The 27,453-nt window shown below is 41.2% G+C and overlaps 1 protein-coding gene and 1 long non-coding RNA gene across 5 annotated transcripts in view; one reads left to right on the plus strand and one right to left on the minus strand.

Annotated features, from left to right (window-relative positions):
* The window catches only part of dcc (DCC netrin 1 receptor), a 156,617-nt gene that overhangs the window by 13,373 nt on the left and 115,791 nt on the right, over positions 1–27,453 (plus strand). The window lies entirely within an intron of this gene.
* LOC116724858 (uncharacterized) lies at positions 9,189–27,257 on the minus strand. Its single transcript, XR_004340288.1, has 3 exons — positions 27,064–27,257; positions 18,560–18,561; positions 9,189–9,350 (listed from the first exon to the last, which is right to left on the minus strand). It is a non-coding gene; the product is annotated as an uncharacterized LOC116724858 (long non-coding RNA).

Genomic DNA, 27,453 nt, shown 5'->3' on the forward strand with positions numbered 1-27,453 from the left:
CCGGGGGGGCCATCGCCCTCATCACCATAACAATCAGCACTTGGTCGCCCATCTGTGCGACACGGAGCCGCTCGCCGCCCAGTCAGGGCGGCGGCAGATGTTAGGAGGGGAGGAGGTCATTGTTGGCTTTTTGACCCCCGCTCTCACAACAGATGGGGCCCCTCAAACACAAAGGCGGCTCCAATAAACCGGCTCTTCCTGCCAGGAGCCCAACGCTCAAAATCAGAACTACACGACATTAATGGACGACGTTAATGTGGCGCTTTGACTCAGGAAACATTTTCTGCAGAACATGAAGGGTTTTTTTCTCAGTCACGTGTCTGGAGATTTATCATCACACTTTAAAAACTGTTGAGAAACTCGTGAAGAGTCTCACCTGAAGGTATCTGATCAGAAAACAGTTTTTAATCTTAACAGATTTGATCCCTGAAGATCCTGTTCAAAGCTTCTTACAGTCTGGAAAGTCTGGGATTGTTTTAGGATTTTCTTCCTCTGGATAAATTTAAAATCATTTATATTTCCAGACTTTATTTCCTCTTTAAACGTCTCATGTTTTTCCTTCCTGGTTTGTGATGTAGATTCGTAGTAATCTATATTATTTATATTTTAAATGACAGAGACGTCATCATATTAATTTAGATTAATTAATTACATAATTTTTAACTCAATGATGCAAGTAATCACATTTTCTTTCTGACTGGAACCTTTGAATTCGCTTGTTTCTGGTACGCCCTTAAATCTGACGCTAACAAAGATGGAGGACGAAGCTGGTCCTTTTGACCCGCTGGGCTTTAATTTCTGATTCTAACCGATCTGATTGGAAGCTGGAAAACAGTCCGGATGTGTTCAAGTTGTGCTAAACGGAGTTAGCCTTTCAGCAATGCTAGCCTAAAATAGCATCTCAATGCTAAACATGTAGCAGCTAATGCTAACGTAGCGTCCACAGTCCAGATTTCAGAAGCTCAGTGAATGAAACTTTGCTCCAATCTGATGGATGAACAACAGATTAAAAACTATAAATATCTTCAGCTCATATTTCTATTTATTCAATAATTTACCAGAAAAAAATACTATTGAAAATGTTGCTCAACTAAAATTGAGTAAAATAGTTAAAACCTTTAGATAAAATGAAAACTGAAACATTAAAGTTTTCTGGATTAGAGAACCGAGCATAAAATATTTTCTAATATTTTGATGTTTTTAATCCAGAATGCGCCGCAGCACTCCGATGTTTTCTTACTCATTCTGCTGCAAGTCGGCTCAATGTTGACGCGCAAGACGTAACCGGTAAAATCCGGTTTAGGATTTTCAAAATAAAACATCCAGAAGTAGTTCATTATTTCTTGCGCTGCCCGGTACCGGTCCGCGGCCCGGTGGTTGGGGACCACTGCTCTACGGTGCTCTGGACCTTTTCCTCTCATTTTCATCACATCAGCTGTTTGATCCGATTGTAACGTTTTTGTTTTAATCGTCTTAAATTTTAAATCACCAGGAACAGGAAGAACAATCTCTAAAGAACCGTCACTGACTTCCATCGGGACCAAAACCAAACAGAAACACAAAACAAACCGTAAAAAAAACATGAATCTTTCCAAATCTGTGGTTTATAAACTATTGTTTGCAGCAGCAACAGGTGGGGGAGGGGCAGCGCTGCGTTAATCAAACCTCTCCCTCTCCAGCTGAAGGACTTTACAGTTTACTGTTGCCTCAGGATTATTGATCAATTATTAATCAATAAAAATAGAGAAAGCTAAAATAATTGTACAGAATGGTTTGGACTGAACTAATGAAGCTAATAAGAGATTTTAATTTTTAATAAACCTTCCTTGGGTTTTATTTTGTGTAGTTCTACATGAAAATGATCAAATATTAACCATCTAGGAAAAAATGCTCTAATATTGGTGAATAATTAAAAAGTGTTAATTTCTTTATGTTTTGGTCTCCTAGCAACCGCAGACCTCAGATGGAGAGTGGAAAATGAAAACCAGAGTTTTTCCATCGGAGGTTTTTCTGGAGGTTTCTCTGTGTTTTGGATAAAACCCAGATTTATTGCAGAAACGCTGGTTATGTTCTCGCTGCATGCAGAGATTTCCCGATAAGCGTTTATTGTTCTGCTAACACAAAGCAGCCAAACTGAGCGACGTGTGTAATATTTCCTCAGAATGTGGCTGTTTTTGTTATTTATGAGGATTTTTTGGCGTTTAGACGAATCAGTTTTTACAAACCTCTGAAAACAAACAATAAAGTTATTATATTCAGCCGTCAGATGGAAAACGGCCCTGCAGCTTTCAGAGCGGCTCCTGGTCGCCCCAGCGCCGCCGCCGTGTGTGTGAAGGATTAACAGCGGAGTGTGTGAGTGGGATTATATGCTGACTGCACTTGTGTGTGTTCGAACAATAGGGGCGGGGTGACGGTTCTCCAAAATGTCCTTAAAGCGTGTTGAACCGCTGTAAGACTTTAATCTGCTATAAATTATAATTTAATTAGTCGGTCTGAATAAGAAAGTGCAGAGAGAGGGTGTGTGTGTGTGTGTGTGTGTGTGTGTGTTTATATTACAGAATGAGGACCTTTCTGGTTTATTTGTTAACTTTCTGGGGACCAAAGCTGCTCTTAAAGCGGCGGACTCTCGGTTTATGGATTACAGGTTTGTTTTAGAGGATTATCGTGGATTAAGTTAAGTTAAATTTACACAAAATCAAAAGATTCCCTGCACTTTTTCCCGCTAAGAAGTGCAGGGAATCTGTACTTAAATATGAGTTTATTGCACATTTTCAGCTAAAATGGTAAAAAAATAAACGTTTAACGTGTTTAAGTGATGCTGACTCCCACCTCCAGGTGGCAGTGTTTCATATCAATGTGGCGAGAAACAAAAATCTAATTAATATATTTTTGTCGACTTTTTTGAAAATCTTTTTTCTTCTATATGTTATGATGGAGTATTAGGAAAAGGCTAAGAAAAAAAATCTAATTATAACAATAAAATCGTAATAAAATGAGAACAAACTCAATATTACAAGAATAAAGTTGGAAAAATATTGCAAAACATTAAAAAGTTGTTTTACTACAACGTGATAATACAAGGAAAAGTAATAAGTTTTTACGTTATTACAAGAATAACGTAAAAATGTTGTAATAATGAGAATAAAGTTTTAGTATTGCAAAAAAAAGTTGTGATATTCGGAGGATGAAGTAGAAATATTATAACTGCTACACAAAAATAAAAATTAAACTGTTAAATATTGAAATTTTGCCATTTTACAAATAAGTAATTACATCATCATTTAACACATTGTAATAATGTTATTACTTTAATCATAGCCCGGCACTAATACTGTTATAACACGAAGCTTTTGGAAGAAGTTTAATGAGCAAAAACATCAACAAATTCCTTGTCAATATTTCTAAATTAGCGCCACAAAATATTCAGAAAAATAATCCTGAAATCCTGGAGGAACTTTGACATAAATGAAGTCCTGATGTAAAAATGTAAAAGTGTTTTAAAGTTTCAGTGAATCCAGAGACAGATAAACTTGATCTTCTAGATTAATTTCAAGCTTTTTGCTGTGAGTAACTGGCTGGAAGACGAGCTGAGCGGATCTCCGGCGCCTGAGAGGCAGAAGAAAAGCTTTCCACACGTCCAGGTTTTACACGCTGCGAGTTTTTGGCCCGTCTGCGTTTGCTTTGGGGGACTTCCAGGGCCGCAGGGGGCCCTCCGGACTCACAAAGACCCAGCAGGGCAGCAGATTTGTGGCCAGGCTGAGCCTGCCAAGCCCAGTGAATCCTCTGGAGGATCAGAACCACCATCTGGACCCGCAACACACACACACAATACCTATTGTTTCATCCTGGAGTTTAACTAAACTCTCCTCAGCTCTGCTCATAATAAACAGATTTAGTCAGAATTCCCTTTTTAGTTGTTTTATTGGTTTCTGTGATGAATTATTGGGACCATTTGAAACTTTATGGACACTGAGGAGAAAATCTGAAAACTCTTTACAAAAAAAACACATAGATGGTCTGTAATGTTGAAGTTGTACCACTGCAAGAACAAAACGTAATGATATCCAAACTGCTGCAAAAGTTATTATCTCATTTCTGAAGTCAGAAATTTGTAATGAAAAACACCAGAAATGGTAAATTTAATCTGGATATTTTCCAGGTTAATGTAAAGTGTAACAAGCCCCGCCCCCAGGACAAATTTAGAGACGTTCTACCGAAGGGGGCGGAGCCAGGAGACGCCGAGGGGCGTGGCCAAGTGTGGAGATGAGCCAAGCTTCCTGTGCCATCTCCTGACTCGCCCCTAGGGGGCGTGTGTCTGGGTGAGATGGGTTTATAACCCAAACCAGGGCTGAGTTACTTAAGAATCACTAGGAAAATGCACCTGCAGTACCACCGCTCAACCCAAAGAGGGCAGCACTGAGATGGTTTGAGGATAAAATATTGCAGAATTAAACAAATTTACACAGAAATGTCTAAATTTGCAGAGAAACACAAAGATAGCACAAATTCTGACAGTTTATCTGCCAACGAAAGTTGATTTGGGGTTTAGTTACACTTTAGGTTCCTGGATCAGGTCAGCAGGTTTTGCACAGAAACAGATGGGGGAGGGGCAGAACTGCATGGCTGGAAATTCTTAACGGAGTTAAAAATGTCAGGAAATAATTAAAATCTTTTTTTTCGTAGTAAATTTACTTGTTTTTCTAGTAAATTGTGTTGTTTGAGTCAGAAGGTGGAATTGAGGAACATTTCCTCTCTAATGTTTTATGATTTCAGTTGAAAATAAATCATATTTTTGAAGATTTTTGGCCTCAGTGACACAAAGGTTTGCACATCACTGATTCAGAGACTCCATGAACTCAGACTAAATGAGTCTGGGGGATAATTAGTCATAATTTCTTCTGGTTAATCAGTGAAAAGATTAAGATGTTGCATCAGAACCGGCCTGTTAAACGGAGCTGCTGTGGAGCAGAGAGGCCCGCGGCTCTGGTTCTGTTGGTTTTATCTGCTGATCCTGTAGCGAGACGACAGAAAACAATATTAAGAGAAAAACAAACAGTTTTAAATTCGTTTTATCAGCATAAACGCCTCGTAGTTCCTCTGCTGTGATTCATCTCTGCAGAGTTAAACTCGTTATGGGGTAAAAAATCAGAGACAAGAACTGATTCAGGCCTTTTTAGGATTTCTATGGACTTTAATTAAGACACACACACACACGCCCACACACCCACACACACACACACGCCCCCCCCCCCCCCCCCCCACACACACACCCACGCGCAGTGGCTAATCCATATGGGTCTCAGATTGAGTGCTGTGTGGGTATCAGGTGTTCTTCTTCTCCTTTGTTCTCTTCATCCTTTCACTTTCTTCCCAACAAAAGGCGTTTAATGAACTGCTGCAGGATGGGCGGCCATCTTTTCTGAGCCGCAGGAAGTATCACAGCGACCAATTACTCTTCCTCACGGAGCGGCTCAGGGAAACGCTGCCGGTCAGAGGCAGAACGTGTTCTTCAATCCGCCCACAGTCACTGCAGAACAGAGTCAGTCTGTTTGTTGTGACCAGCAGCAGGATCCAGGGTCAACAGCACTGCTACTGCCCCCTACAGGCTGCTGCCGTCATTACATAGCTAAACTCTGAGCTAAACTGGGCTGCTTACCTTTATTAATGACTCTATTAATGTTTTCATGAACCAGAAACTGTTGAACCCCAACAGTTTGATGAAAACTAGATGGAAATGAAGTTTATTGGGTAAAAGTTCTAAGATTCAGCTCAGTTGTTCAGTAGAAAATGTTTTTTCTTTCAGTATTGACCTGATGTCTCTTTCTGAGTCGTCTTGCTCAGACATTAGATCTGACATCAGCTCCTCACAACCTGACATGAGGTCAAGGTTCAACATGTCTGACAGAGAGGGAGACGTGTCTGGGCTTCTTTCCATCCTCAGGTCAGAGACTTCAGTTATAGAAACAAAACGCTTTAGATTTGACTTGGACTCTTGGTCTGAGACTCGAGTCTTAGTGTGTGTTCACACCAGAAAAGTTCTTTGTTTTGGACCAAAACCAGATTTTATTTTTGTCATTTGTGCTTTTTTTTCAAACGGACTGTAATTTGTAAACAAAACCAGGTGGGTGACGAGTTTTACTCCCATTGGGCAGAAATGAAGGAACATCAGGAGGCCAACCAACGGCCCAACATGGGTCCTGTTGTGTTCCTGCTGGACTGTTGGTTGTTTTCCGGTTGTGTTCCTGTTGGACTGTTGGTTGTTTTCTGGTTGTGTTCCTGCTGAATCGTTGGTTGTTTTCCGGTTGTGTTCCTGTTGGACTGTTGGTTGTTTTCCGGTTGTTTTCCTGTTGAATCGTTGGTTGTTTTCCGGTTGTTTTCCTGCTGAATCGTTGGTTGTTTTCCAGTTGTGTTCCTGTTGAATCGTTGGTTGTTTTCCAGTTGTGTTCCTGTTGAATCGTTGGTTGTTTTCCAGTTGTGTTCCTGTTGAATCGTTGGTTGTTTTCCAGTTGTGTTCCTGTTGAATCGTTGGTTGTTTTCTGGTTGTGTTCCTGTTGAATCATTTATTGGTTGGTTTGTTTCACTGTGTGCTCCTGTTTAGACGTCAGCAGGTAACCTTCCGCTACACGAGGAGCCTCCTGTTCTCCTCCTCCTGCCTCAGATCTCCGCTTTAGGCTGCATTCCTGATCAGACAGAACAACTGGGATTAAGTTTCTACCCTAATGAGCGTAAGTTCTCCCCAGGGATTACCTCCTGTTTCTTCTCCTTTCATCCTTCCTGTAACGGAGCGCCGTTGCTGGCCGAGCTGAATTATTTACAGCTTTATAACAACTTCCCGCTGCGTTCTGACTTGATTTAACCTCAGATCTACACGTCCAGCAGCTACGATTACAGCCCATCTGAGGAGTGAATGGCAACGATTTAGGATCTCCTGCTGGCAGAGAAAGTCTCAAAGTTGCATCCAATAGTCCATCTGGCTCATTATGCAACAAAAAGTCTGATTTTAGCTGTAAATAATTTTTTTTTAACAAAACTAGTAATTTAGGCCAACATTACCAAGTCTGATTGTCAGGAAAATAACCAAATAGCTCAGTCTGATAAGTCTTAGTTATTAAAATAAAATAATATATGAAGTTCAGCACTGTTGTCTTTGGAACTGCATGAAATAAACAGATAATTTCTCTCAAATATACAAGAGTTTATTTACAAAATGAAATAATTATGAAATAACTCGACTAACCATGAGATTGTTTTTATTCCTCACACAGCAACACTCAATTATAGAGCATGAAATAATCATAACATGATCTGCAGTCACATCAGAGTCTGATATAAATATCTAGGATTAAATGTTTCAAGTTAATGCAAAGCAGAAGTGAAGATGAGCATTATTTTTGAAAAAGTAATTTGTTGGATTAGAAATCAGTAAACATGTAGATAATTGATTTTTAATCAATTGATCAGTCACTGCAGTATTGGATCTAATGTACTATTAGCATTAGCATCTAGCTTTTAGCTATTGAGAATTCGGGACATTTTAGCAGGTTGTGGGTTATTCTGTGTAGCTCATGTTGTAAACACAGATTGTTTGATTAAAATGATCAATTATCAGTAAATATTCAGTTTATCCCACAGGATTTGTGTCCAACACGAACAGTAAAATGGATAATCAAACAATATTCAGATTATCAGGAGGCAATTTATCATTCTGAAGAATCTGGGAGATTCCAATGAACAAAGTAGCTTAGCATAGTGGTTAGCTTAGCGTCAGATGTTTTTTAGAGAACGAGCGAACAGTTAGCCACGTGACCAGCACCCATTAGCTCTGTGGCTAGCACCTGTTAGCTCTGTGGCTAGCACCCATTAACTAGCTCTGCGTCTAGCACCCGTTAGCTAGCTCTGCGTCTAGCACCCGTTAGCAGGCTCTGCGGCTAGCACCCATTAGCTAGCTCTGTTCTGGAGCGGCATTGAGCTGCAGCTGTCGGTTGTGTTTTCATGGCGTTTTTTCTCTTTCCAGCTCTGGACTGAATATTTACACCAGAAAGACGATTTAAGTGTCAGAATCTGATTTCTGCTGAATCTTTATCCAGATCACTTCCTTTATCTCTGGTTTCACTCAAACTTGTCATCCAACTGTTCTTTTTCTCCAAAGTATAAAAAAATGAGGAATTTAATGATAGATATGGTGAAATATGTGAATAAAGAAGCATCTCATTTTAAAAAATCCCAGTGATTTCTTATGAAAGTGTAGTCTCCTGTGTTTTCCTGCTTGTTGCCTCATTCCTGGCTTCCTGTGCGAAGCCAACTTGGCGTCTGTTTAGTCGGCACAGAAAGCTGCTTATGAAGCTGAGATGCCAGAAACTGTCAGCCGGAGCCGACATGACTGATAAATATAACCCACCTGAGATAAAATACTCTCACAGCTGAATAAACCCGGCTTAAAGTTATGAGTAGGTATTAATTTATGAACTCGATCAATCTGAATGATGAGAAAATAAAACTGAATTCACCAGAAATATCCTCGGCTTTTCTTTTATTATTTTCTCTTTAAGATGCAAACTGGCAGAACAAACTGTGTTGCTGAAATCAGACCCAGTTTATGGGAACGTTTTGTTAAGGAGGGACTGGAGACAAACGTTGACGGCGGCGTGATGGAGGACAGAACCGGTCCAGAATAATAAATCTGCAGCAGAGCTGCTGTAAATAACGTCTCCTCTGAAGGACGCCGGACAGGAGATGCTAATGCAGCTGCAGAGGGTGGCAGCCATTCTGCTGCTGCTGCTGCTGTTTATGCTAATATGCATCAGGAGAGTCAGGACGTCCCCGCTCAGAACCTCCAGAACTGGACCGGAACCGACCAGACCTAAAGGTCTAGTCCAAGTCTGGACCAGAGCGAGTCTCATGACAGGGGCAGCGTGAGATGCACTTACTGAAGCACTTCACCTGGCCTGGATTGGACCATAAACTTACTGATTAAATCTGATCAAAATATGATTAATCTCATTTTATATACGGAGATGAAGCCAGATATTTACATACACCCCCTACATTTACCGTCTGACATCAAATCAGAGCAAGTTTTCTATATTTTGACCAACAAAATGATTTCTGTTTGCAAAATGTCAGATTGAGAGAAATGATTCTGTAAATGATTTTACTAGCTATGATGGAAACATGATGAAAGGTTATGACAGAGTTTAATGGAAGCAGCTACTTACTTTGAGAAATATTGATGTAAATTTAACATACATTCCCACCAATCCTGTTCAGTCTGCTTTAGTTCAACTCCAGTCCGTTTGTTTAAAAAGTCCGGTTCGGTTGCTGAGGTGTGAATGCTAATCGACCTCTGACCTCTGACCTCTGGTCCTCCAAACCTCAGTCTGGGTTCGGGTGAAGTGAACTCTGGTTCAGTCTGAATCCATATGTGAGCACCAAGTGGCCCGGAGACCGCACCAAAAGCAGGAAGTGGACTACAGCGCAGGGCATTCTGGGTAAATACAACCAAAGCTAACATTCTAGCCTAGCGCTAGCAGGAGAAATGGCTAAAATCTGACGCCTCCATCTTGTTTCCATCTGGTGAAGAAGGAAGTTGGTCTCAGCGTCTTCAGAGATTTTTGTGTCGTTTCCTTCAGTGGTTCTTGGTGCAGCGCCCCCACAGGCCAGGAGGGGGTGGAGCAGATGATGGAGTTCTGGTTCCAGTAGAACCGGGTCTACTGGACCATCAGGTGGAACACATCCTTTAAATGTAACAAAGGAAAACTTTCAGTTCTGTAAGTTTCTGTTGAAGGTGAAGCTTTTCTGAATGATCAGCGTCAGTAACTCTTTATTTTTTATTATAGTTTCCATAGAAAATGTGTTTATGATGAACGCACATCTACCCTGCATACATGTATTTACACGTCCATCCATAAATATCCCAGAATAGCGCCCCCACCTGGTGGTAGCATGTTGGAGAAACTCTGGTTCTTTTTCTTTCATTTATAATTTTTCTGGTTGAATCGTTGCTGTTTGTAAAATTATTCCTTCTGGTTCTGGATACTGTTAATATTATTCACAATCGTGGGAACAATGAATTGTTTTTACAACTGGGAGCGGCTGATTAGCATCTGAAAAGCTTTAAATAACACCTGAACTTTGACCCCGAATCCCAGAGGAGCTGAACAGGAGGCAGAGTGAGTCAGGAGGAGGTTCAAACCGTCAGGATCAGGTCCTGATCATCTTCTTTCTAATCAGACTTTAAATCAGGTGGAGGTTTAAAGAGGAGCAGCAAAAGCAAAGGAGGTGGATTAGCAGAGCTAGCTAACATCCAGGCATGTTACTGTGGAATATTATCTCTGGTGCCCGGATGTTGAGCTGTTAGCATGTTAGCATGAGACTGCAATACACCAACAGTCTTCAGTCAGAGGCTTTCTCAGATTGGTTGTAAGACAGACTGCTACTGGAGGTCCTTCAATGTCTAACATTCAGTTTCATACAGAGTTTTTCAGTTGAACTGAATAAGATGATTCTTTCCGTTCTGTTTCTGTCGGCTCTTCCTTTTCGCGAAGCGTTACGGCCGGCTCCGCGCTGAAATGAGAATTTAGTGTCAGATTAAAGGAGATCCCAGTCTGCTGCCTGATGCGGCGCTGGTCGGTTTAAATGGAAGCGGAGCCGGGGGCGGGGCGGGGGCCATTGATATTCAGGACACACAGGCGCATGTTCGCACTCATCCTGTAGCTCATTCGGGCTCTCCACACATCACTGGCAGCATCGAATGAAGATTGAATATCCAGAGAGGTGAGGAGAGAGGAGGATGAAACCAGATGTGTGTGTGTGTGTGTGTGTGTGTGTGTGTTGGGGGTTCGACGCTGCCTCAGTCATCAGCTCCAGCCTTAAAGTGCCGTCTGATTGGACGAAGAAGCTGTAAATAAATAAATAAACAGAGCGCGTCTATAATCAGAGCTTCTGATTCCACTCTGCTGCGCTGTGTAATTATGCGTGTTTATGTAAATGCAGACTGTTGATGAGATGGTAATGGATATCCCACACTGACTTTAATGGATTCTGGAGAGACTAAGAATTAAACCAGCCTGTCTATTAAAGGCCGGCGAGGTGAAGGAGCCCCTCCTCCGCTGGCTGTCCATGAATACATCAGCTTTTTATTTTTTTATTTATTATTCTGTGTTTGCTCCAGTGGAGTTCAACAATCATTTCTGATGTGCGTGTCTGATGGTTTCGATGCCAGCCCGTCCGGCAGATTTATGCTTATAGCCTCCTACTTACATCAGAAGGAATTACATCGGGGGGGTTTAAGGATTTTTCGTGTCTCAGGGATATATCCGAGTATTTCAGATGAGATCTCATAAACATGCATGATTCTTTAGAGTGAAGAATGACTCAAAGACAGAGGAAGATTGTATGAAAAGACTTTGTGGTGCTTTAAGGATTTGAATCCATTTAGAAGGTTTAGAGTTTCAGATTTTCTGCGGCGGCGGTTTGTTGTCGTTCAGTTGGTGACCCAGTTCGGTCCGAGCTTCAGCTGGCGGACAGATGGCCTCACATTTCTACAGTCGGCTGGTAGACGGACCAGTTCACTTCCTGCCCAGGAACTGGAAGGTACTCAGGCCCAGATCACCAACCCGCCACCTCCGTGCTTCACTGCGACATGCTTAACTTTAGCATCACGATGCTAACCGACGACTTTAGGGTCTAGAGATTCTATGATGTTAATCTAAATCATAGTTATTATATTTACCCATGTGACTCACTTGTTGCAATATTTGACATATTCATTGTTTAAACTCAACAAAAGAGGATTTATGGTTTATACTTTAGGAATTGCTGTACTGTTTTCACAAATTTTGAATTTCGCAGTTAGCTTTGGATGTTAGCATGCTAACAGTACTGAGCCTGGTAGTACTGAGGTTTTATTGCTAGCATTAGCAAACCAGTAATAAATAACGATAGAAAATAGCTAAATAAGAATTTACATGTTACCAGTAACCTGGTAGAGTTAACATAGTGATGTAACCGTTAGCATATTAAAGATTAGCTTTGGACACTGATGTTAACATCTCCATTATGACAACATACTATCAATGACTAGCTGTGGACATTAATGCTAACATGTTAGTGCTAACAGCATCCTACTAACTAGCTGTAAATGTTGGATTTAAATATGTTAGCAGTAACATTAGCATATTACCAACCAGCTAAGGGCATTGATGTTAGCATGTTAGTGCTAACAGTGTATTACTGACTAACTGTGGACTAACTGTGGTGTTAAACATGTTAGCAGTAACGTTAGCATATTACCAACCAGCTATGAAGATTGGTATTGTCTTGTTAGCATATTAACATTAGCATATTACTGACATTGGACAGTAATATGCTATGGACGTTGGTGTTAACATGTTAGCAGTCATATTAGAGTATTAACAATAACTAGCTCTGCTCATATTAGCGCTAATATTACCTTAGTAACATTGTTTTGCCTTTGGTATTAACCTGCTAACATTAGCAATAGCATGGACAAACATCCTGTCTGACCTCAGTAGACCCAGTTGTTGGTTCTGTTCCCTAGCAACAGAAGGTTATGGGTTGAATCTGGCCTTTACTTTGGCCAGAGTGCGAATCCCCCTGAGGTGTGGATGTCTGTGGACGGGCGTCCTGAGTGTCTCTGTTGTCCTGTGATGGATCGCTGACCGGTCCAGACTGGACCCACCTCTCACCCATCGACTGGTTCAGGCCCTGCAGTATTAAATGAATGGACTTCATGTTTGATTTGTGAAGCGTCTCAGACTGAAGTGCAGCTGCTGAGCTTTAATCACGCCAACACTACTGCTGCTGTAAATCTATAATCATACACAAAACGCTACATTCAGAACTAAAAACCAAGTTTTAATCTGTTCTTTGAGGTAATTGTGTGTCTATGAGAGATGAGCGCCGAGGCGGATTGGCAGAGGAATTAAAGGCTGTCTGCACACACAGGACAGGCTGATTACAATCAATAATCTATCAACCACTGCCTGACAAGATGTATTGATCACACCAAGGCGGGGGGCATCTCCAAAACACAGAACATAAACACACACACACTCACACACACGTCCTGCCAAGCTGTAGTTTCACTTTCAGCTGGGTAATAAGCTGATCAGCTCAGAGATACTCCTGATTAATTTATCATTCTGCCAGCGAGCGTCTGAGCGCTCCTGTTGGAAAATCTTTAGCATTTCAATGAGTTACGTTTTCATAAACTCTGATCTGATCCGCCTGTAAACGCAGACAAACTCTGTTCTTCCAAAACGCGTCTCTGTGGTTTCTACAGAAGCAGAAAGCTTCCTTCACCAGCTAAGCTGTTTCTAATCACATTCAGGAGCGTCATGCTTTGGGTTTAAGCTATTTTTCTGATTTCAAAGAGAACTGAGAGTCAGGCTGAGTGGAGCTTCAGGCCAACTTCCAGACGCAGCAGCTGATCGAGAGCAGCTACATATTAGCCCACATTCATATTTACTGATTCTGAACGTCCCCTGGCCACATTCCTCGTCTTTAGTAGTTTAAACATTAGAAATTCATAATGTTTTATGTTCTTTGTTGGTGGTTTTGCAGTCCTAACAGAGCAAGGAAATAAATACAGGAGCAGCGTCTCTTTAAGACAGGAAATGTTTTTATTGTAACAAAACATTAAAACTAAAATCTGTTCACATTTAAACAATAAAAGGTGTTAATAATAAAACCATCACAGCATTTATAATAAAATATGAAGCAAAGAGTTAAATCTTAAAACCAGGTCAAAAACTCTACAAGTCAGACCTGCTGAGAGAATCAATGAACTGTTCATGAGCGATGCGATTCTTTTGAACGGTTCAGTTGGTGAGAACTGTTCTTTGGTTTTTATGATTTTGCTAGCTTATAATGCTCTGCTTACACATTGTTATTTTTATTTATTAATAATAGAATAGAATAGAATAGAATAGAAGTACTTTATTCATCCCAGCAGGGAAATTACTTCGCAGTTACAGCATAGAGACAAGACACAATAACAACCACTGAGTAGTAGTTGTAGATAAAATAAAAAATAAAATATAAAATGCTATAAATTGTAAAAATATGAAATGCTGTTAATATAAAAAGTAACTTAAGAGCAGTCCTTGCAAAGATTAAAAAAAAAATGCAGATATGTATATGTAAATATATGTACAGCAAGTGTGCCACAGTGCAGTTGTTCAAAATCAGACTGATTAGTGCAGAACAATGATTTATCTTTTATTGTACAGTGAGATGGCATGTGGCAGGAAGGATTTCCTACCAAATAATAACCAACCAAATTAATAAAATACAGCAGATTAATGGGAGGATCATTTTATATCTAAAGAGGATTTTTGTTTCTGCCAAAACAACTGAAGTCTATTTTTCTTTTATTATGATACCAAACTATTAATGGGCCTGAAATATTATTAATCCACAAACACAACAGCTTTTTGATTCCATGTGTTTGAAATTAATGGAAAACTTAGAATCTAATCTGTAAATAACTCAGAACGCCTCCAGTCGACGAGTTCATGGTTTTATTTTTAACTTTTAACAAACAGCATTCTCAGTAAGATGAACAAATGAAACAACAATAAATGAGTGAAAAGATTCATGTTTTCATTTCAGCTTCTGTGTACTGAAGTGTTAATAATTTAAGGTTAGGTGAGTCTCAAAAAGTTTGAAAAGCATTGATCTAATAAGAAAAGCGTCTTGAGATGAGAACCTGAATGAATGAATGAATGAGTGAATGAATGAATGAATGAGTGAATGAGTGAATTGTCCTGCTGAGTCTCTGTTGACCGCTCTCTGCTGCGTTCATGCTGGAATTTAAAATGTGGGTTAAGAGTTTGAAGATCTTAATTTGGATTATAATTCCACCAAATTTTTCCAGTGGGGTTTTAAAACGAGCGTCTGGCTCTGCGGTTCACTGGATCTGCTGCTTTCAGAGCTTTAGCCGGACGACGGAGCGACGGATCAGAGCAGATGGAGGCGAATCTTCATGCCTGCTGCGGATCTGCGTCTTTAAATTCAGTCTGAATGGACAGAAATTCCCAGAAACTCAACAATACTGTGCCAGCGGCGGATTATAAACCAGATCCGTTGTACAGTAAGTGGTTTTATTTGGAACATCTGTCCCGGCCCAGATGTTGTTCTGTTCATAGCGAGGTAGAGGAGTAAAACTGGACGATAACGGCATCTAAAGATATTAATCCTCTTTGACTCTGTCAGCAAACATGGCTCCATTTAATCTGCGCAGGAAAAAGCTCGTTATTCAGACTCCAGCTATCGTCTCTGTTTCAACTCCTCACATTCTTCCCCATGCCTGGTATTTATGTGACACACACACACAGACACACACTTTGCTGAAGCATATGGTTGATGTGAGACGTGTGTGTGAAGGTCATTAGTTCCTGTCTGGTCTCTGCAGGCCCGGCTCTCGTTGCTGGCAACGCTTCTGCCAGATCTGACCAAATTATCCACAACACCGCTGCTGGTGCCAATACTCGCCTCCCTGAGAGTGTGTGTGTGGGTGTGTGTTGGGTGTGTTGTGTGTGTGTGTGTGTGTGTGTGGACGCTCACCATACGGCGAATGCACAGACATTTTTCACTCAGCTTCTCTATACGGACGATAATGAAACTTCTTGTTAAAATCCAAGATGGCTTCCCATTGGGAAAACCAAAACTGTTCCCTGGGTTCTGAAGGAAAGGTTTGGATTGTTGGGGAATCTTCTCCTCCCTCTGGACCGAGTCCATCTCCTCCTGCGGAGCCTCAGTCCTCATCCAGGACGCCTCCATATGCTGACAGGACGCTCTGAGCGCGCTCGTTAGGTCGCCGTGCCAACAGATAACTCCAAGGTCAACCAACACGCTCGTTAGGAAGGAGAAGCTTAACGAGCGGAGAGATCCTTAACGAAGGAGGCCATGTTAACGAGTTCGGGGGCTTCAAATCCGCCGAGCGCGTTTCGGACTGAAACCACCAGAAGGCAGGCCTGTCATATGGTTTATAATTAAATACAGCAATTAAATAATTAATTTGGTTTAGTGATTAAACTGGTAGTTACATGTTTTAATCATTAGAACTTCATATGAGTCGCCATGCCAACAGACAACCTAACCCTGAAATTGATTTGTCCACTTTAATTTTCTATACATTGTTGGTATTTTCAACAGGTTTATGGTCAAACAGGAAATTACGCATCACTTGTTGAAATACATGAACAAAGGCGAGGCAGTGCAGTGCTGTGCGTCTCCTCTGGGGGCGCTGTATCACACAGCTGAACGAAGCCCATTGGTGCCTGTCTTTATAGCACCAATGTTCTTGTTTAATGACACATTTTTCGTTCCTCCGTGTGTTGGATATATTCAGTGAATGTTTGTGACACATTTAGTTTTTCCGATCCGTCATAAATGTACCGTGGAGATGCAGCGGGTGAGGCAGAAAGTACCGGTCCTCAACGAGCAACACAACGAGCTACACAACGAGCAACACAACGAGCAACACAACGAGCAACAGGCAACAGGTTCTCTTCTTCTACAGGTTCTTCTTCTACAGGTTCTTCTTCTACAGACTCTTCTTCTACACTTTGAAAAGAACCAAAATAGTCGGAGAAAAAATATAGACGAACAGAACCGGTCAAAACTATTCTCTTTCTTTGGCTGCCACATATTTGAAAATAACGGGAAAATGAGAAACAAGAACGTTTTGTTATTGTTTTTACAACAGAATGACGGAAATTCATGGAGAAGAATAAATGCATGGAATATTAAATAAAGGTAAGACCATACACGATTTTCAATTTTAATCAGAAAAGAGAGGTCAGCCAAACAAAACATTTAAATAATTTAAAACGTGCGACATTATTAAATATATATATATTTTATCTTTTTGTTATATTTTTAGAAGCTTTAATTAGTTACTGAATGCTAGCTTACATAAGTTAAGATTTGTTGCTATCATTCCAGCATCTGAGATAAAAACTTGAAATAAGTCCACTCTTTCATTACATTTTTCTTTTTTCATTTAAACTTGAGTGCTTTAGCAATAAAGCACCAAAAATGAAAACTTTTAATCAAATATTTACTGTAAAGCAGGATACAAAGGGCCGTGAGATGCTTTATAGGGCTGGAAGAGTAAAACCTGTTTGTAATGTAGCAGCTTCTTCTCAGCGGGATCGCAGCTTTCTGTGATTTGTTTGCTGCTGCTTAAGCTGTTCAATACATTTTACACTTAATCCCACAGAGCCGCGTCTCGGTCCGCCCGCACCGCGTCTTTAATCTGTGAAATTCACAGGCTAATGGGAAAAATGCCAGCAGAGATGGACTGAATCCTCTACGGCAAATTTAGGTTCAATATGTCTGTTACATGTAGAGAATGAGACTCCATAAAACCGAATGTACGCTGTGACACAAAGCTGAGTGTTTAAAGGAAGATATAGGAAGCTCTACATGTTACGCTACTTTTAGGCTTTTTCTAAAATCCAATATTGTTTGATACTAACGACAAAATGGTCACAAGATTGTAAGAAGATGAAAGAAGCTAATAAAAAATGAAGTTAAACAGTGGCTAATGCTAGTGATGCTAGCTATCCGGTGTTTGAGCCAAACACTTTATACTTTTACATTTAAAATACTGAAATAGGCCAGGGATCTCTTTTCTTGTAGCGAGTTTTATATTTAATTAAAAACAGAATATGTTCATATTTAAACAATAAAACAGTCACAGCTCTCCTGGCGAGTTAAGTTGTTGCAGTTGTAATCAAATACGAAGCAACGGGTTAAAAGCCTCGAAAGCCAGATATATGAAATAACTAGCATGCTAATATGGCTTGCTAACTTCAAGGATTTGAAACTACATTCAAATTACTCATAATGTAACACCCTGTCTGCTTATTAATATATAATGTTAGTTAATATAGCTAGCTAGTTGGCTGGCTAGCTATCTTAGAAATATCTTAAAGATTTTTGGGGGAAGTTTCCAATCCTGAAATATTAACAATTTAGAAATTTAAATGATCTTTTTAGTTTTCTTTACATTTTTGTCACAATCAAAAAGTTTTTTTCCCTTTTTTCCTGTATCTCAATGTAATAGCTTTAGCACTGCTAGCTTTGGCCTCGTTTCCGTCCAGATTTACTGCATCTTGCTTCTTCTGGTGCAGAATTATGATGCATGTCTTAAATCAACGGCAGATGATTTAAAATGGCTGTTCAGGCTGCAGATGGTTTGAAAACAATGAGATACGTACTGTATCTGTTCTAGCATCACTTGGAAGTGATAGAAATCCATTTTTTGTTGGGTTGAAAACTTCGGATTGGGACGTTCAGACTGCTGTGAAAAAGTCGGATGTGTGCAAAAAAAAAGACTTTTCCTTCCATGGAAACGTGAATCTGATGTTTTAATAGCAGCTCTCCTCCCTGTTGTAGATGCATTTTTGTGCTAAGCTAACTAGCATGTTTATGTAGCATGATTTAACTCTTGTAGTTACATATGAACATATAAAACTGGGAGAAAAAGTTGTTTAATGGTTTAAAAGAAATCACTGACTATTAGAACTACTGCAACGTTTCTTCAAACTAAATATCCTCCAATTTTTTCTTCTTCACATGTTTTAAAAAGTTTTCTCTTCCAAATTTCTACTTATTTTTCATTACCAACACATGTTATGGTAAATATTATTTGAACTGGAAAAGTTTAGGAAGTGTGACTTTCTGCTGCTTAAATCTGGTTTATCCTAAGAAATCAGTTTTGCTCCTAATCAAAGTTTTAAGGTAAAGAATCTTCCTCCTGGTTCATTTTCCTCCTCATCATCCACATATCTAAAAATCTTCCTCTACCTCTGCTTACCAACTCCCTGCTCCTGTTTCCTCCCTCCCTGCTTCCTCCCCCTCAGCCTTGCAGAGAAATAAAAGATTACGGGCAGACGAGCCATTATTTTTGCTGATGGCGGCCATATATCACCGGGACTGCGCCGCAGAGCGAGGGACATAGGCGGAGACGGTGGAAAAAGAGAGAGAGGGAGGAAGAGGATGAACTTTTCCCCCTCCTCTTCCTCACTGCTTTGTTCTTTCTGCGGTTCTCTGAACCAATGTCTGTGAAATTAGTGGATCCTGTGCTGACCCTGGAACTCTTCACTGTATTTGTGCTGAAAAAGCTCTGAATTAATGAGCTTTAATAGGTTTTGTATTAAACTGAATAAGCAGCAGCAGTAAAAACACTGGAGCTACAGGATGTTATGTAAATATCTGAACCGAATCGTTTCCACTTTGGTTGTTCAAGGCTGTCAGAGTCTCACTCATGCAGCACTCGCTTCTTCTTCCACATCCTGGCTAATTGCAAACGTTTAATGTTCCCCTTCACAACTGCACTGTAAAAACACAAAATCTGACCAAGTAGTTTTGGTCTAATTTCTAATGCAAATATTTTAGTACACTTGAAATAAGAAAAATAACTTAAAAGTGACTTTTCAGCAAGATATAGAGGCTTGTTTTAAATAAGTACTTGTTGTATTGGCAGATAAATTTACTTATAACATGGGAAAAATGTCTGATAATTTAAATAGTCTGCCAGTGGAACAAGTATGTTTTCATCAATATTAAAACAAGCCTCTATATCTTGCTAGTAAGTTTTGTCTTATTTTAAGGTTACTAAGATATTTGCACCAGAAACTGGACAAAAATACTTGTTAAGATTTTGTTTTTGCAGTGTAGACAAAAAGCTAACCTAAACTAGCATTAAATTTAGCCTGAATGCCGTTTTTTTTTTTTTCCAGCAAATTAAATGAAACCACTTCCATATTGTGCTGGAAGTTCATCCATTTCTGAAAAATCTATATTCTGCTAATGTAAAAAAACACAATTTCAATAAGCTTGTTCACGTAATGTAATGGATGTAAACAGTTTTATGAGCTGTATTTATAGTCCAGTGTTCATCGTCTGTCAGCCAATCAGAGGACACGTTAGCATCTTTTTCAGGTGTAACAAGCTCCGCCTATTTGGGAGCAGCTATGTATGCAGCGTTTTGGGGAAATTGTAGTCGGCCATATTATATTAGAGCTATGGATTGGAATAATGCACACAACGTTTTATGAACTGAGAGAAAACCAAACCATCACCTTCTGACCACTTCCTGTCATCATCTTCGGCGTTTCCACCAGTAGTAACATCCGGCTGTTGGTCATGTGACTCACGATTCGATATTCGTTTCCGTTGTAGTTCTGGGAAATCCATCTGTTTCAAACAGCTGCAATAAACCCGACCTCAGCGCTAAAACTTTTTAATGAAAAAATGTGACTTTTTGTTAAACTGACATTTCCATTAAACAGATTTATTTTTGTAATTTCAATTTCAGCAGTTATACAGTAAATAGAAACGCAGGTAGTGATCTTATTTGGACAGTCTGTCATTTGCTGCGATCCATGAAAATTATGAGCTTTCTCTTCGTCAGTGTCTTCGGCCAGAGGCTTCTTTAGAGCCGCTGTAATACGGACTGCTCCAGGAGAACATTAATCAAACCCTTGATTGTTTCCTGGTTGCCGGATCGTTGAGCTGCAGGTTGGCCTCCGTTCCTCTGTCTGTGTTTCTGTTAAAATCTGGAGGAAAGCGATTGTTAAAGTTGCTGTCAGCTTTATCGCGCGCCGCTGTCACGCTGGATCTGGTGGTTCTCGTTAGCGTCAGGAGGGACGTGGAGCAGAAGAGAAACGGCCCTGAACCGCCGTCAGCTCCAGGCCGAGCGCCGTAACTCATCCAACCGGGCCGCGGTTCCGATTGGCTCAAACGAGGAGAAAAAAGGCAGCTGATGATCACAGTTCAATCTGATTGGTTCCCTTTAATGGTTCTGTTGGTTCTGATGCAACAATATCTGCAGATCAAACTCAGAACATCCCGACCCGTTCTGCTGATGTCCGTCTGAGCGGACATGTTTGTTTTCACTGCTGGAGAGGAAATATATGGAGCTAAATTAAGGCCAAAAATCTAAATGTATTAAAAAAAAGGGTTAATAATGTTGGGATGACCAGCTGGAGGCGGAGCTTCAGAAAGAGCAGGAGCTTCTTAAAGAGACAGAGATCCAATTTCAGAATGTTAAATTAGAAAGTAACATTTTTAAATTATATTTGATAAATACAACATTTAATAACAACTGAGGGTTTCCGTTTGGTGAAGCAGGAAGTTGCTCTCAGTGTCTTCAGTTTTTGTGTTGTTTCCTTCAGTGGTTCTTGATGCAGCGCCCCCCCAGGCCAGGAGGGGAACAGGTTGGTTTGACTCAGAGGAGAGAGAGAGAGAATAAATAAAATGATTGAATGGCCTTACTGTTTACTATTTGGAGTTTTTATGTGACAGATATTTTAAAAATATTCCTGGTTTTGCTCATAATGTTTGAATTCTTATAAAAAATGAAACACTTTTTCTCATAAATCCATTTAATGTCCTGTTGAATCGCAGCAGCTTGTTGTATTTGTGAAACAATGACGTTAAATTTGGACAGTAGCTGTTAATTTGTTTCTTTATTTTCATTCACATCATATTTACACACGTTTTGGGTTAATATTGTGGTTCTAAGTATAATTTGTTGAATAATAAAGCGGCTCTGATTAGTTTCCTGGAGACATTGTCCCAGTGAGACGTCCGTCCTCTTCGTCTCCTCTTGTCATATCGATTCCTTCAGCGGTTCTGATGCTGTCACTTCCAGTTAAGCAATGAAATCCACCTTTAGACATTAACGATGGATAAACAGAGACGGGAACATCTGCAGCTCGTTCCAGGCTAGCTGGGGGCGGCCGGGTCCGGTGAACGGTTCTGTTAACGTGGTTCTGAGGTTCTGCAGGAAGAAAATCCCGTTTGTGTTGCTCATGATGAGCATTTGCAGGGATTCTCGCATGGCGATGAGGAAAACGTTCTTCTGGAGCTCAGAAACATTTCCTCAGTTTGTTCCACTGAGGAAATGCAGAGGAAGAGGAGGAGGAGGAAGGAGACACGAGCTTCAGCTTCAGGACCGTTTAGGACTAAAACTGGAGAAACTCTTATTACATCCAGTTATTCTGCTGGAATATGAATTATTATTCCATTTCTCTTTAATCAGGAATCTATTTACTGACTAACAGGTTCATCTGAAAAATGATAATATGGTGGAAAAACTCAAGAAGTAAAATAACGTCCACTGTGGGACCAGCAGAACTTCCCAGTCCTCCCAGCTGCTGCTGCTGTTGTTTCTGCTGACTCTGCAGGTGTGAGGCCGGCGCCGACAGGTTGCCGCGGTTACCGCCCCATCTGTTCCCCCCCCCCTGCATTAATCCCACTAATTAGGCTAACGAGCGGCGTCTAGGTGGGCCGACAGGCGAGTGCGACCCGAACACGCAGGAACCAGACGGTTCCACTTCACAGGAAACCCAGGTTTCCCTGCCAGCTCCTGACCTACATACAGCTCACACACACACACACACACACACACACCCACACACACAGAACAAACGTAATGACACACTGACAGCGCTGCGGTTAATATGATCCATCACACAAACACAAATAACTGGGTTTGTGTTACTGAAGCATCCAGGGCAGGAAATCGATTCTTCCTGGCCTAAATATGACTGATGGGCTTTGATGGAGCGCCGGAACCAGAACCAACCCAAACATCACAGAGCGAAACGCAGCGCAGAGTAAACTCAGCTGGTTTGTTTGTGAGAAAGGTTCATTAATAAAATCTACTGGGGAAGAAATGAGGCAAATGATTTCCTCTGTTACGGTTCACAACAAGCAGCCGAGTTCGGCAACATTACTGAACATTTTCTCTGGGTTCATTCAGAACATAAATGAATATTCAGAATTTATTTAAATGCTGCACGTTCCCACAATGAAGTCAGATGTTCCTGATAAGTTGGGTAATAATAATAATTACACTCTGACACAAAGTATTTCTCTGTTTATTTATTTACCAGCTCAGGTTGTTGTTTATAGGAGCAGTTTTTTATTTTTCTCTTATTAGTACTCGGGTCAGTTCTCTTAAAACGGCCCGATAAGTGACCCTGACGGCCCTGGTGGTTATCTTGACAGGCCGTTTTTTGAAGGTATTTTCTATTTAGTTGTGGTCCGATAGGAAAGCGGGCCGGGCCATGAGACGCCGGGACTCGAACCCATGATGGGCTGCGTACTTTTTGAGGAGCTTTTAATGGCGTCAACGATCATTTTAGTGACCTTAACGCCCTATTGGTCACTGCAGCGACTCTAAACCTAACAGGTGAGTCAGTCTTTATAGAGTCAGCTAATAATTCCTCATGTTCACGGAGGAAAACATCCAGCTTCATTTTGTGTTTTACATAAAAATATTCAGCATATTCAATGTGTTTGTAATGATTAGACACTAATTTAATCTCTGCATGTTTGTGATGGCTGGAAGGCGTTTGACCCATTTGGTTCTGGCTCCGGCTCAAACCGTCTGCAACTTAAGTACAGAAAATACTGAAGCTGTTAAACTTTCCGATGGTTGAATGTATCAGATTGTCCTGAGGAAAACTCAGAGGACGCGAGATCTTAAAGACATTTATGGATGAACTGAGTGAAAGTTGTGTTTTTACTTTAGTCTGGTTTCAGCAGCTGACTCAATCACACTCAGGATTTATACGCGCTCTGGGATTCGCCTCCATTATTTCCTCGTTATTTCCGATCGGAGCGGCGAGCGTTCCTCCACGCTGACCCTCATCAGGACCCGTAGATCGGTCGTTACGCCGAGGCTTCATCATGGCGTCATTATCGCTTTTCAACATCCTGCAGATTATTTCACATCCTGTTTGCTCTCACTGCTCAATCATAGCTGCTATTAAAAATCAATATGTGAATTAATTACCAGGTCGTTGCGTCTGTTTCCTGTCGGATTCACGGCCTGAATGAGGATCTGCTAAATCTACTTTCATTAGATTACTAGGCTCTGTAATCATCATTTAGTCCCTATCATCATTTCCCTCAATACCATTTTAAACAGATTTCATTTAATTAACCCACACTGATCAGCTAAAGGGCGTGTCCCTCTGCACGCTGGACTCTGATTGAACAGGAAACAGGAAGTCCTCTTGCAGTGGGAGATACCCTGACAGGATGGAGAAACTTTACCTGTGGAGATGAAAGGAGGTTCAATCAAAACATTTCTGGAAATTTTTACATATTTACTCATCATTCTGTTGGAAAATCAAAAATAAATCTCACCTTTTAGCAGTATGGGGGTTAACAGGACGCAGAAATCACAGGTTGGTACATTTTTGGTTCGGTTCAGTCAAGAAAAATCTTTTTTTTTTTAAAAAGGTTTTTTGTGTGATTTTTTTTCAGCAGTAAACAAAGAATCTTTACATTTCTAAGATTAATTTGATCTTTTTTTATTCTCCAAAACAAAGAATCACTTCCTGAAGCAAAAGCTGTACCGGTAAATGTGCAGTAACAAATGTAACCCTGTTGGGGGCGATATGCTGTTGGAGAACATGGAGAGACATCGACAGATGGTGGGAATCCACTCAGCCTAAATACACTGTAGGTGTAGCGCTTTAGCGTTAGCTTGAGCTAAATATGGTGTTGGTGTAGTGCTTTAGCGTTAGCTTGAGCTAAATATGGTGTTGGTGTAGTGCTTTAGCGTTAGCTTGAGCTAAATATGGTGTTGGTGTAGTGCTTTAGCGTTAGCTTGAGCTAAATATGGTGTTGGTGTAGTGCTTTAGCGTTAGCTTGAGCTAAACATGGTGATGGTGTAGCGCTTTAGCGTTAGCTTGAGCTAAACATGGTGATGGTTTAGCGCTAGCTTCAACTAAATATGTTGTTGGTTTAGCGCGTTAGCATTAGTGTGACTAAGTATTGCGTTACGGTTAGCGCAGCTAGCTTTCTAGCTAGCAGTGCTAACCGCTGGTCTGACATCACACCAACAGGATGTTTTCAGTACCGTTCTGCACCATCAGTAAAAACCATAAAGGAAAAAAGTCCAGTCACTGAGGGAACGGCTAACGTTCTGATTCACCTCTCAGTTCTTGTTCCTCCTGGAAGCTGTGACTGACTGAAGCAGCTTTCTGCTTCTACACTGTGTTCCAAATTATTATGCAAATTAGATTAAAGTGTCATAAAGATGAAATGTTTTGTTGTGCTATTAAATTTATAGATGCTATTGTGTGTCAGGGCTCTTTGAATCACTATAATTAATTTCAGATTAGTTTGTCTGCTGAGCTCAATTAAAGGAAATCTACTTCAGAAGGATGTTCCACATTATTAAGCAGGCCACAGGTTTCAATCAATATGGGAAACAGAAAGGATCTCTGCTGATGAAAACCATCAGATAGTGTAGTGCCGTATGACAACATATGAAAACATCAGATATTTAATGAAAACTGAAGCGTTATGGTTCTGTGAAGAGATTTGTGGCTGATTCAGAACAAAGATGGTTTTACAGATAAAGGCAGAATGAGGAAAGTTTCTGTTTGACACATTCATGGGATTCAGAGAGCAGCTGTTAAAATGCCCTTAAAGCAGCAAACAGTTATTAGAAGCTGCTGGAGCCCCAAGGTGGAGGATCCTCCAGAGGCTTGTGGAGCATGAACCTACTATTGGGCCCCTAACCAGAGCTCACAAGCAGAACCGGTACCAGTGGGCCCAGCCGGACATGAAGTTTCATTTTCAAACAGACTTGTTCACTGATGACTGCTGTGCAACACTGGATGGTCCAGATGGACGCAGTAGTGGATCGATGGTGGACGGCCTCCACGTCCCAACAGGCTGTGACGTCAGCAAGGAGGTGGTGGAGTCATGCTGTGGGCCGAATCATGGGGAGAGAGAGAGAGAGAGGGAGGGAGAGGGAGAGAGACAGAGAGAGAGAGAGAGCTGGTCGCCCCTTCAGAGACCATGAAGGTGTGAAAATGACCTCAGCAAAGTATCTGGACTTTCTGACTGATCCCTTTCTGTCATGGTTCTAAAAGAGCCGAACCTTCAGTAGCAAAATCATCTTATAATTTTAAAGACGGTGAAGAAGCAGGAGGCTCAGAAAAACGTTCTAGATTCAGTCAGTAACATCTTGAATGATCCTCAGTGCTGCTTCTGCAGGAATCAGACGGTTTGCCTTCTGGATCTGTTTGGACAGAAACGCTGTTGAGTCTGGTTGTTTGGTGCTGAAGACTCACACACACCTACACACACCCTCACACATTAACTAGTCCAGAGAGAGTTGTCAGCTGACTGTTTCTGTGAGCTGGTGCTGCCCCGGCCTACCCACAATCCCCTGCAGGATGGTGGTGGAGTTGACCTGCGATCGGCTGCTGCAGGGTGGCTGTTAGTATTCAGCTGAAGATCAGCCAGTTTACCTGGAATCAAACCGTCTGTTCCAAGCAGCTGCAGGGGATGAACCGAAGGGAAAACAGTCTGTTTTTTATTTAAATGTCTGATTTCACTGTTTTTCAATAAAACATGGAAGAAAAGATTCTGAAAGGGAAGATTTAGGAGGAAAACCAGCAGGAAGGATGGAGAGCCGGGCTCTTCATCGCTCCCCAAGGCGTTACCCCTCCTCCATCTTTACGCTCCGGTTGCTCTGATTGACAGCCACACACACACACACACACACACACACACACACACACACACACACCCCCCACACACACACACACACACACACACTGGTGACTAAACATGGAGGCTAAATTTAACCCGGAAGCCTTGGGCTGTTTGTCGTTGGTTATTAGTGGTTGGTGCAGAACCTGCAGAGACCCGGTTTGCTTCTTCTGCTTCTAATCCATGAATATAGACTAATGTCCATCCGTCCAGATTGATCAGTCTGGATCATAGATCGTTTCCTGGACTCAAAAAAACCCACATCTTGTCTACGTTCTGTTGGTCCAGCAGGATCAGAACCAACAGGTCTCATCACTGGGTCCTGGTTTGGTAGATAAATGGAAACGACTCGTTTATTTAGTCTGGGAATTCCTGGAGTTTTTTAAAGTTCATTCCCACCAGGGCTGCTTTAGTCCAGCTCCAGTCCGTTGGCTGAGAAAGTCCGGTTCGGTTCTGTTGGTGAGGTGTGAATGCTAAGCTAACTCTGGTCCTTCAAACATCGGTCTGGGTTTGGTTGAGGTGAACTCTGGTTCGGTTTGAATGCATATGTGAACGCCAAGCGGACCGGAGACCGCTCCAAAAGCAGGAAGTGGACTACAGAGCAGGGCATTCTGGGTAAATGCAACCAAAACAAACGCGTTAGCCTAGCGCTAGCTGGAGAACTGGCTCACGAAATCCTCCACCCGCTAAAATCTGACGCCTCCATCTTGTTTCCATCTGGTGAAGAAGGAAGTTGCTCTCAGTGTCTTCAGAGGTTTTTGTGTCGTTTCCTTCAGTGGTTCTTGGTGCAGCGCCCCCACAGGCCAGGAGGGGAACAGGTTGGTTTGGGTCAGAACCACAGCACCTGGAGGTGGAGCAGATGATGGAGTTCTGGATCCAATAGAACCA

This window comes from Xiphophorus hellerii, chromosome 8 (genome assembly GCF_003331165.1).
Source record: "Xiphophorus hellerii strain 12219 chromosome 8, Xiphophorus_hellerii-4.1, whole genome shotgun sequence".
Taxonomy (NCBI): Eukaryota; Metazoa; Chordata; class Actinopteri; order Cyprinodontiformes; family Poeciliidae; genus Xiphophorus; species Xiphophorus hellerii.